Below are 10,060 nucleotides of genomic sequence, written 5' to 3' on the forward strand. Positions count from 1 at the left end.
TCCCTTATATTTTATAAAATTACCACTACAACCCTGCACCTCAGAGCACAGCACATACAAATGCTTCCCAATAACAATACTGCCTTTCAAATTCCTGAAAGACCTTCACCACCACAGAGAAATTCCCTACAGAGCTGGAATTGTAAGTACAAAGGAACACACATACATTTTTGAATATGGGAGTTTCTCACAACCAAACAACTTTACAAAAGAACAATCAGAAAGTGTTTAAATTTTGGGTTTAGGTTGCATTGCAATAAAAGAGCTGCTCAATTAACATTCTGGGGTGGTTTTTAGTAGGGTTTTAAATTTTAGATTAATGATTGCTAAAAAAAATGCCCCATAACTAATGAACACTATCTTATAAACAACCTAAAATGTTTTTATATAAGTATTTTTGGCAAAGCAGTCACCATCTATAATCAAAATAAATACTGCTAAAACTGTTCTGACGTAGAACATTTAAAAATAAGACTACCATTTGAGTACAACAATAAGAATTATTTCAGTACAGTATTTATTGTGTTTTAGTAACTGTGGCACAAATAAATTAATTTTTTTCTCAGATCATTCATTCATTAATTGCATTTTCTACTTCCAGGAATTTTGCTTAGAGAACAGCAATTCAAGGAGGCAAATGATTAAAGCACATTTCCATTTGTGCCACTGTGAGCTGTCCTCCAAGTCACAGACTGAACACGGTCAATGCACGTGACCCTTCTGCAAAAGAAGATCCCTAAGGAAAACACAGATGATGCCAGTCCATGAGCTCATTAAACAGCAGTCAATTAGAACTCAAGTCAGCTAGAACCCAAACCTTAAAACATCACTACCTTCACTCCTTACTGCTTATGGAAACCAGCCATGGAATGAAAAATAAACTCCAACTATCAGTGGAACATACTTTTCTTTCAAGACCAGAGCACAGTAATTTGGTAAAAAACCCATCTGTCCCACAGAATCCAGTAGCGAACAGTTCAGAGGTTCACACCAGGAGTCCTGACTGAATTCAGAATGCTCCCAGCACCCAAAAGCCTCCATGACAACCCATCCACCTCCTCCAGCAAAACCCCGGGGTTGAGGTTTCACATTCTGGGGCAACTGCACAGCATTTTTGTGCGGGGTTATTTTTCAGTTGGATCAGTTCCCCACACAGCTGCAGGCTCAGCTGCGCCAGCACAAAGAAAGCAACCCGCAGACACAAGGGTGCCACCAAGGGCATGCCCAGGCAACAAAAGCTTTGGGAACCTCCAAAACAATCCAACAGCTGGGAATAGCTGCCTTGGCAAAAGAGAGAGGAGGAAGAATCAGATTAGAGTTAAGAAAATTCTACTGAAGTAGAGGAAATAATTTTCACCAGGGGGAGTCAACATTCCCATTTTAGGAAATCCCAAAGCCAAATTCTGATCAGTCATGATCAATACAAGGAAAGGTGAGCAGAGAAACCACTCTGAACATGCAGGCAAAGCTGAAATCAATTCATCTGCAATCTTGATGGTAAGTGTCTGAATACAAGGCAATGCCTCACTGGATTCAAAATCTGCAAAAAGGCTGATCCCTTGTGTAGGACCTTCTCCTAACAGCAGCAGAGTGCTGATAACACAGCAACTCCATTCCATGGCTTTACCTATCAACAGCAAATCAAACTTACTGCATTTTGGGAAACTGCAACCTGCAGAGCAGTTTCAGATCTTTTAAAGGCTAGCAGTGGCACTGACACTTCAGTGTCAGGTATAATACTGAGAAGAGCGAGCCTCATCCAGTAATTTCTGATGTGAACTCAAAACTTTTCTTGGAGACAAGTACTTCTTTTTAAGGACGAAAAATAAAAGCATATTGATTCTGGAATTCAGTGGCTAGCAGTGACAGAAAATACACTGCAGTTCGAGGAGACTTAAAATATTTAAGAGCTTTCACAAAAAAAAAAAAAAATTAAATAGAGTTCAGTATCAAACACCAGCTGACTGCCCCTCACTGATCCCCCTGAGCACATGCAGCAAGGCCAGTAATAGCACCAATAATGTGAGTTTCAACCGGCCAGAACTTTTTCTCAAGATCCCTCTTATGGTGTGTAAGTCCTAACTGTTACAAAGAAATGACCTACAGTCTCAATACATTAAGAAGAAGGTATTAGCTACATCAAAACACTGAAAACATGCAACAAAATGCACCCAGCTGCATGATCCTTCACTGCCAGTGTGTTTGTGAAAAAATGAGACAGATCTAAAGAGAAGAAACTACCAACACAAAACCCAGATCTGTCATCCCAGCATTGCTTCATCTTGACCACTGATCCCAGTTCTACAGTCACCTCACAGTTTGTTCTGCTCTGCACAAACTTCATAGCAAGCATTTTTTAAACAAAGAACACTATCACTTCTGCTTTTATAAAAACCACTTCATACATTATATACAAAGGTGCATGCATTTAATGAAGATATTTTATTAAGTAACAAGCTTTTAAGGGAAAAAAAATGTGGGGCATTATACATGCTGCTATGTTGTGATATTTTATTAATTATATCCAATTTATTAAACACATTGACTTGTCCATTAATTTCACTAAATTCAGACTACATAGATTTATAGCTCTGAAGACCATGCTCCTTCAGCACTTTACACTTCTGGAACTTCAGGACTTAAAATCTGGGTAAAATATACATTAGTGATATCAAAACATTCTAAACTCTCTTTTCTGTTCTAAATCATGTAAAATTTAACTATAATGCAATTAGAATGTACGATAATAAAGTAACAAAATTTGTATCGTGTAATGAAATTTATTTTTACTTTATAATGACATACAAACATTATAGTTCTTTCGAACAGCAGTAATAAATTAGTTATAGAACAACAATGACTTTCTGCATTGAGGGTAATAGTTTTACAGTCTTTGGTACTAGAGTTCAAAACTGGAGTGAACAGGAACATATGTCCCTCACTTAATAAAAAAACCCCTTTAATTTCCCTTTTTACATCAATTAAAAGTCCTCCAGTATTTTCAACCACTACCATACTTCTTTAAAAATACAGATACATTTTTTAATACTCCATGACTAACAAGGCTGTTAGTCTTCTTGAGGCTTTTTTTACAACTGAGATGTGACTTTAAATAGGCATCTAAGAAAGTATTAAGTACTTTAATTCAGATTTTTAATGGCTTAATGTTTCTTCTCACATTGTTGTACTAATGTTCTTTTACAGTTCTGGAGAACTGATACTTCCAACCATCAATTGGATTTTTATGCTTGTTTTTAAAACCATACACAGAGTACAAAGCAGATGCCCCATCAGTAAATCCTGTCTCTGATCCACAGCAACACCTGGTCCTGTCACTCTTAACTGTTATCAACTCACAAGCAGAGTTAATACAGGTCAGTCCATAATCCTGGGCTGTTTTTGCTGAATAAAATATGTCCAGAAGGTCACACTGCACTCACACCTAACTTCATTAGGCTAATGAGAAAGAGTGGTGTAAATTTTTTTGCAGAGATGGTGGCAGAATTTTCTTAAAACAAAATGAAAGCGCTGAAGACCAGACTATTCTTCACTAAATCTCACAGACATCACACTGCCATATTCCCTGCAACTTTTCCCATGCCTCTGGATTTGTAAACACCAGTGGTTATATCCCACTCATTGCATGGGTGTACAAGACAGAGGTTTCACCCAAACAAACCCTGAATTTACAGACTGGACTTAGATACCTGCAAATTCCTCCTGAGCAGCATCAAATCTACATGTTTCTCACTTTAGAAATGAAGGTCCCACGAAGCCAAACTCACGCTTGTTTAATGTCAGACAGAGAGCTAGAGGACCCACAGACACACAGCTATCAAACAGCCCACAGCCAGCCTGAGTCACCAAGCAGTGCTCCTGAACTACTCTCAGTTATCACTCATCTCCCTGTTTCTGCATCCCAGGGAAACTGTAAACCAGCATCTTTGTGTGCTTGGAAAAAGGCATGGGGGGGTGGAAGCACACATATTCAGGGTGGGGGTGTTATTTGTTTCTCTACACAAACAGATCTGCATTCATGTTAAAATTAAAAGGCAATGACAATGAAAAAAGGCATCCCATGGGGAAAAAAGTAAATATTCTAACCTGTTATACCCAGCTCTCACCCACACCCCACAGGGTGCCATCAGACACTGGGCCTGCCAGCCAACTTCATATTCATACCTGAACCAGGTGTGTTTTGGCTGTGTTTTTGTTTTTCATTAAAATAAAAAAGAACAAGAAATAAGAATAAAGTGTTTTTGTGAAGATATCACCAGTCTTAATTCTTTTATGGGCTCTGAAATACAGTACAAACCAAGAAAACAGTGACTTAACCCAGTGATTTTCATTCTGTTGTGCCACCTACACTGAAGAACAATTCCCCAAAGACATTTATCAGAAGAAGTAAAATTCTTACCTTTTGGATAATCTTCCAATAAGAGGTTGAAGTGACCTAACTGACAAAAGAAATCAGACTCGACCTTTCCTTCAGCTTTCAAAATTAGCGATTCATAGCAGCGAACAGCCTGGGAAAAAGAAATACAAGGTTTTCAAAATTCTGTACTTTACTAAAGCAAATAATACATTTTCTGAGAAATAATAAAGTTTTTTATTAGCTTGATCTGTGAGGTCTACAAACACTCTCACTAACAGAGTCAGCATCACTTTTCAAAGAAGAAATGTAATATTAAAGTCAGAACAGATTTGGAAGCTCACTGATTCTAATGCAACTTGATAACAAATGAACAACAGAAATTTTCTCTGGTTTTTCTGTGGACATTCAATTTCCCCAACACAAACACAAAACAAACGTCTAACTTACATGACAATTTTAATTTTAAAATCAACAAAACACAAAAGGATTTACTTCATTCTTTCCAATCTGCAAGAAAGAAACCTCTCTGATTTTATTCTCATTATGTTGCTTTTTTCCCCTAAAGAAATAATTTTTCATTTAAGTTATTTCACTCATTTTTGCTGAACCAAAGAACAGACTACCTCAACATGTTTCCTTATGCAATTTATATATCTTCATATGTGTTGCCCAAGATCCGATTCATTTCACATCTAGCATGTTGTAAAATAATTTACTTCCTCCTACTTAAGACTAAGAAATGCTAAAGCCAGAAATGTAAATCCAGTTAGAAATTAATTTCAGTTTGAGAAAACTTGCACTAGAAGTTTTTAAGTCACACACACACAGAAGCAAAGAATGTTCTGTACTATGAACACACGTTTTTAACAACTGAACTGGCACCTTCTATTCACCATAACTGCCATGATCTTTAACCTTATCATCCTTAGCTCATGACCCTATTTACCTCCTGACCCTGTTTACACTTCGAGAATGAGTAAATAAATAAATAAAATCACTTTCCCAACTTTCTGAACTTACTAGCCATTGAATTGAAGCAGTTGAACAAACTTATATGAGAGGGAAGGTCCTTGCACCAGCACAGTTCTCAAAAGCCAGACTGACTTCAACAAATTCTAATTCCAGCTGGTTAATCTAAGACTTTCACCTATTTATGGTACATGTTTCAAATTTGGCTGCAATCATGAACTCCTTGATTTTATGACATAACAATAATCGAAGACCATGGGGCCCTTCCAACTCTGCATATTATGTGATTCTGTGAAATGAGGAGATTTCTTAAGACATTTTATTAAATTTATTCAAAAGGAGGGGGGGATACAAGCTGAATATTTAAATCAGTAGCCTTGTCCATGTTTGTAATTTACTGTGAGTACACTTTTACTAATCATCAAAAGGAGAAATGCCAAAAATAAAAAGATGAATTGTTACCCAATTACTGATCTAATCTGTTCTGAGTGGGTCACAGTTTGTATCCCAAGACTGAGGTGTATCACACACTTTCACCTGCTCCCAAGTCCAGAAAAGCCTTATGTTATGGCTGTTTTCAGAGGCAAAGTTCCAATGAATCAAAACAAAGCTATGCTGCTACAGACCTTCGGGTGTACATGTGGTATTAAAATTATTTAATAAAACATTAAATATGTTTACATAAACTTGAAGTAAGTATTTCAAACTGTAGCTATTTGGCCATGTTCTGAGGATACCAAATTTAGATCCATATTTGCCCTAGCAAACTGCAGTGGAAGGATTGCAATTCTTTTCACCAAGGATCAAAGCTACAACTCCTTTAATTTCATTCCCATCACTATGAAACACCTCTTGCAGTCAGTCAATTCTCCATTTAAAGAATATCATCCCTAAAATCAGAAGCAAAGCACACAAGTACAAAGTACATTTCTTAAGATCACTATTTGTGTATGTACTGACTCTTAGCATCAGCAAATATCTTAGTGCAGAACTTTGGTTTTGGCACTGTGCTTCCCCTCTCCACTTTTTGGTCCCATCTCTTGATTTGTACTAATCATAACACAATTTTTGATGGTGCTCCTGATGTTACTGTTACACACTGATTTGTAGATAGGCTTCCCTTTTTCTGATGACTTGCAATACCTGCTACAGCTGCTGAAGAAAATAGTCAAATTTTGGTATTTTCTTAAATTGGTATATTGTCTTTTGCAATCTAGAGCATACAGAAACTGCAACCACAACAGGTAGCCTACAATAAATACTGGAGAGGAAACTAAGGTTGTTTATTACCTCAATTAGGCTACAGGTGTTTGAAGAGAACTTGACTTTATGAACAAATGTACCAGGATTTTTCTGTACAGATGTTCAGGGAAATGATAAATCACACGCACTTTAACGTTTAAGTGTTTGGGGACCCTCAATGTTCCCACAGCCCCTTTTTAAGTAAATCCTCATTAAAAGAGGTATCACACGTATCTGAAGCACTGTTTGTAGTAGGGATGTAAAAACCTGTGCCCAAGCCTTTCACATAGCTCAGAGCAATTCTCAACAAGGCAGATTTTCCCTTTATGCTAGAGCACAAGCTGAAGATACTGCAAATCCATCTCACTGATGCCAGCACAAGGCAAGGCCTAAGACACCAGAACTTCCCCTTTCAGCCACAGTTAACTGTAAATTATCTGTTCCTGTAAGAGCAATTCAATTACACCATTAAAGCAAACCCTCTCTGCTGACCTGTAACTGGTTTGCAACATAATCAGCAACACACTCGTATTTATGCAAACTTAACTTGGGAAGGTCGTTTCAAATGAATTTTTCCAATTCTTCCAGCACATTCCAACAAAATGAAAGAGAAACTAAAAGCAAGCCTTACTTCCTTGGTGGGAACACCAAATCAGCCCCTGGCTCAATAGGTTGGTCACTGTGTGGCTCTTGCTCTTCCCAGTGAGGGCAGAGTCACCAGGCAAAGACTTACCCAACTTTGGTTTTGCTCAAGAAACTTTCTCCCCCACCAGACCAGTCCACAAAGATCTTTAGAAAGTAACAAGTATTTTTCTGCACAGGTAAGAATTTGTCTGTTGAATGAATGGATGTAAAAGGGAGGTCACCACTGCACCTATCCATGTATGTTTTCTTTGAAGGAAAAATCAAAAGATCTAATTTTAATGGTTCTTTAACTGCAAAGGCCACCTATGGCACTACTTGTGCAACACATTTAAATTATCCTGAGACACTAAGAATTCTAAGGAAGTTAAAAACCCCTGAGGTTTTTAAGCATTGTTATTTCTCCACACTGTATGGATCTCTAAGTGCATCCAATGGAGTCGGCCTTGAGAATTGCCAGTATTGACAAATTAACAAGAAAGAGAAAGACCCTGAAATGAAAGGGAAGATTGCTACACAACATCATACACTTCCTTCCCTTTGTTCAAGGCTACAAGAAGATAAAAGGGAAACCTGAAGAATTTAGGAACTTGGCAAAATAATCACCCGCAGCTGCTTCGCAGTGTGGCAAGCAGAGCAGAGGCAGGAAACCAAGGCAGGAATGGCTGCAGGAAAAGAACCTGGCTTATATATCACTAAAAAAGTAACAATATTCATGTTGTTTGCCACCTTCAAGCAAGGTAACACACTATTGTCACACAAATTCCCTCTCATTACATCATAGTTCATGACTGGGGGCGTCCTGATTGCACAGATTCAGCTGTCAATTCTTAGGACACCTTGAAATACTGTACAGTGAAGAAAAAGGTTTAGTGTATTTACCAACTCACAAAAAGCTAGCAAAATCTGTTCACAAAAGGAAGAAATAATTCTAGAATCACCTTTAAAATGTACTAACAGACTCCTGTGTGTTCCTTCCTTATCATTCCAATACATAAGGAACTGGATTATTTTTTCCCCCCTGTTTTAAAACCATTCCTTCCCCACACTCACAAAAAAAAACCAACCAAACAAAACTAACCTCATAAACTAAATGCCAGTTTTGGTCATTATTAATATGATGTCATTTCATAAATGAAAGACCCTAGAGTTGAGAATATATCATAACAAAATAAATACATACACCCAACCCCAAAAAGTCTAACTGATCAATCCAATAGAGGAAATCAGAATTCTAAATATTGTATACAGGGGTCACTGAAACATTACAGCTCTGCTTTATAAATAAAAAAGACAATGTTATTTCTACTTCCCTTAATATAAAGAAAAAAAAACGTTACCATTATCATTGGTTGCAACTGTTTGCATTTTAGAGCACAAATTCAAACTACTGTTAAAAAACTATACTAAAAAAAGGATTAAAATCAATACAGCTTGTTCAGATTGTTTCTGAAGAAGATAATGTGACGTTATCCTTTCTGAATCACCACAAGCATGACTGACCAAAATGAAACTAAGCACGACTAAACAGCCAAACATGACAAAATATTAATTATCAATTCTTTAATATATTAATGATATGAAAATGGAGGAGTACACTGAGTCAGCAATTTTTATTTAAAACACAAAGAAACCCTGGCAACTACAGGGAAGCAAAAAGCCAGCAATCTGAATTGTTAACATGGCAACAACAAGGCAGTAACATACAGTGATGGAAATTATTTGATTTTTACTGGGTAATAAATTAACTGCTCAAGAAAAACACTGTACTTCAGTGCAGACAATATAGCGTAAAATCACAAACTCAAATCTTCAAGAAGTTCCTAAAACCCTCAATTTTACAACATAAAACATTAATGTATATGTAGATAAGCTGGGGGAGGGTGACAAAACTGAGCAGTTGCTGCATCTTTTTCTTGTGCCTCCAATGACCCAGCTGGATGGGTTTTGTGAGCAGGTAATGAGAACAGACATTCCACAGGTCTTGGGGTACCTGCTCCCCTGTTGGGCTGACCCTCCTGGACTGGTCTTGTGTCAGGAAAGAGAGACACACTGGATTTTTTCGGTCTTCAGGTTCTTGTTTATTTTTATCTTATCTAGAGTTTTTCACACTATCCACACCAGGCTCAGCGCGCTGGAGAAGCACCACAAAAATGGCCAATAATTTCTTGTTCCAAGGTCTTTTAAAGCTAAACTATCCAATGAAGAACTGACACCTAGATTATTTCCCTTTTTAACCCAATAACTGACCTCCAAAAGCCTGCAATGAGGACTTTTCCACCCAATTACAAAATGCCACCCAAACCCATGAAAAAGAAGGAAGAAGCAGCTCAGGAGGGCACCCTGCACCCTCCATCTTGATTCCATCCACAACATACTAAAAATCCCAAAACCTAAATTTCCCACCTAAATGATACACCTACAATCTACTTCACACCTTAATGGATTCTAGTCTATTCTGGAGCTTAGGAAACTTTCTCCATGAGTGAGGGTCAAAGTCAGTGCTCCCCTGGGGATTAGGGCACCTCAGAGCAGACAGAGAAATATTTCCGGTGCCCTGGGTTTCCACACACATGAAAATTGGAGAGGGAGACATCAGCAGACTCTTGATAAACAAAATACAGGCTTACAGTAATGGTTAGCAACAGAATGTTAATTAGCTGATATGTTATCCTTCTGGAAAATAAAGTAACCACATGGATAATCAGACATTTACCACTGGTCAGTCTGAGGGGCACCTACAGAGCAGAAGGCATAAATGTGTGTGTGTCTGTGCAGGGTTCCTTCTCCCTCCCTCAGTGTCACTGAGCAGGCTCTGAAAAGTATATTTTC

General features: G+C 37.7%; 1 protein-coding gene across 1 annotated transcript in view; it reads right to left on the bottom strand.

Annotated features, from left to right (window-relative positions):
• Nucleotides 1–4,522, bottom strand: part of KDM6A (lysine demethylase 6A) — a 119,079-nt gene extending 114,557 nt beyond the window's left edge. Inside the window, exon 1 of the mRNA XM_014310661.2 lies at nucleotides 4,418–4,522. The gene's annotated coding sequence lies outside the window, so the exon portion shown is untranslated. The remainder of the gene's footprint in view (nucleotides 1–4,417) is intronic.
• Nucleotides 4,523–10,060: the final 5,538 nt, after the last annotated feature.

The sequence above is a fragment of the Geospiza fortis genome, unplaced genomic scaffold (genome assembly GCF_000277835.1).
Source record: "Geospiza fortis unplaced genomic scaffold, GeoFor_1.0 scaffold159, whole genome shotgun sequence".
NCBI classification, from domain to species: Eukaryota; Metazoa; Chordata; class Aves; order Passeriformes; family Thraupidae; genus Geospiza; species Geospiza fortis.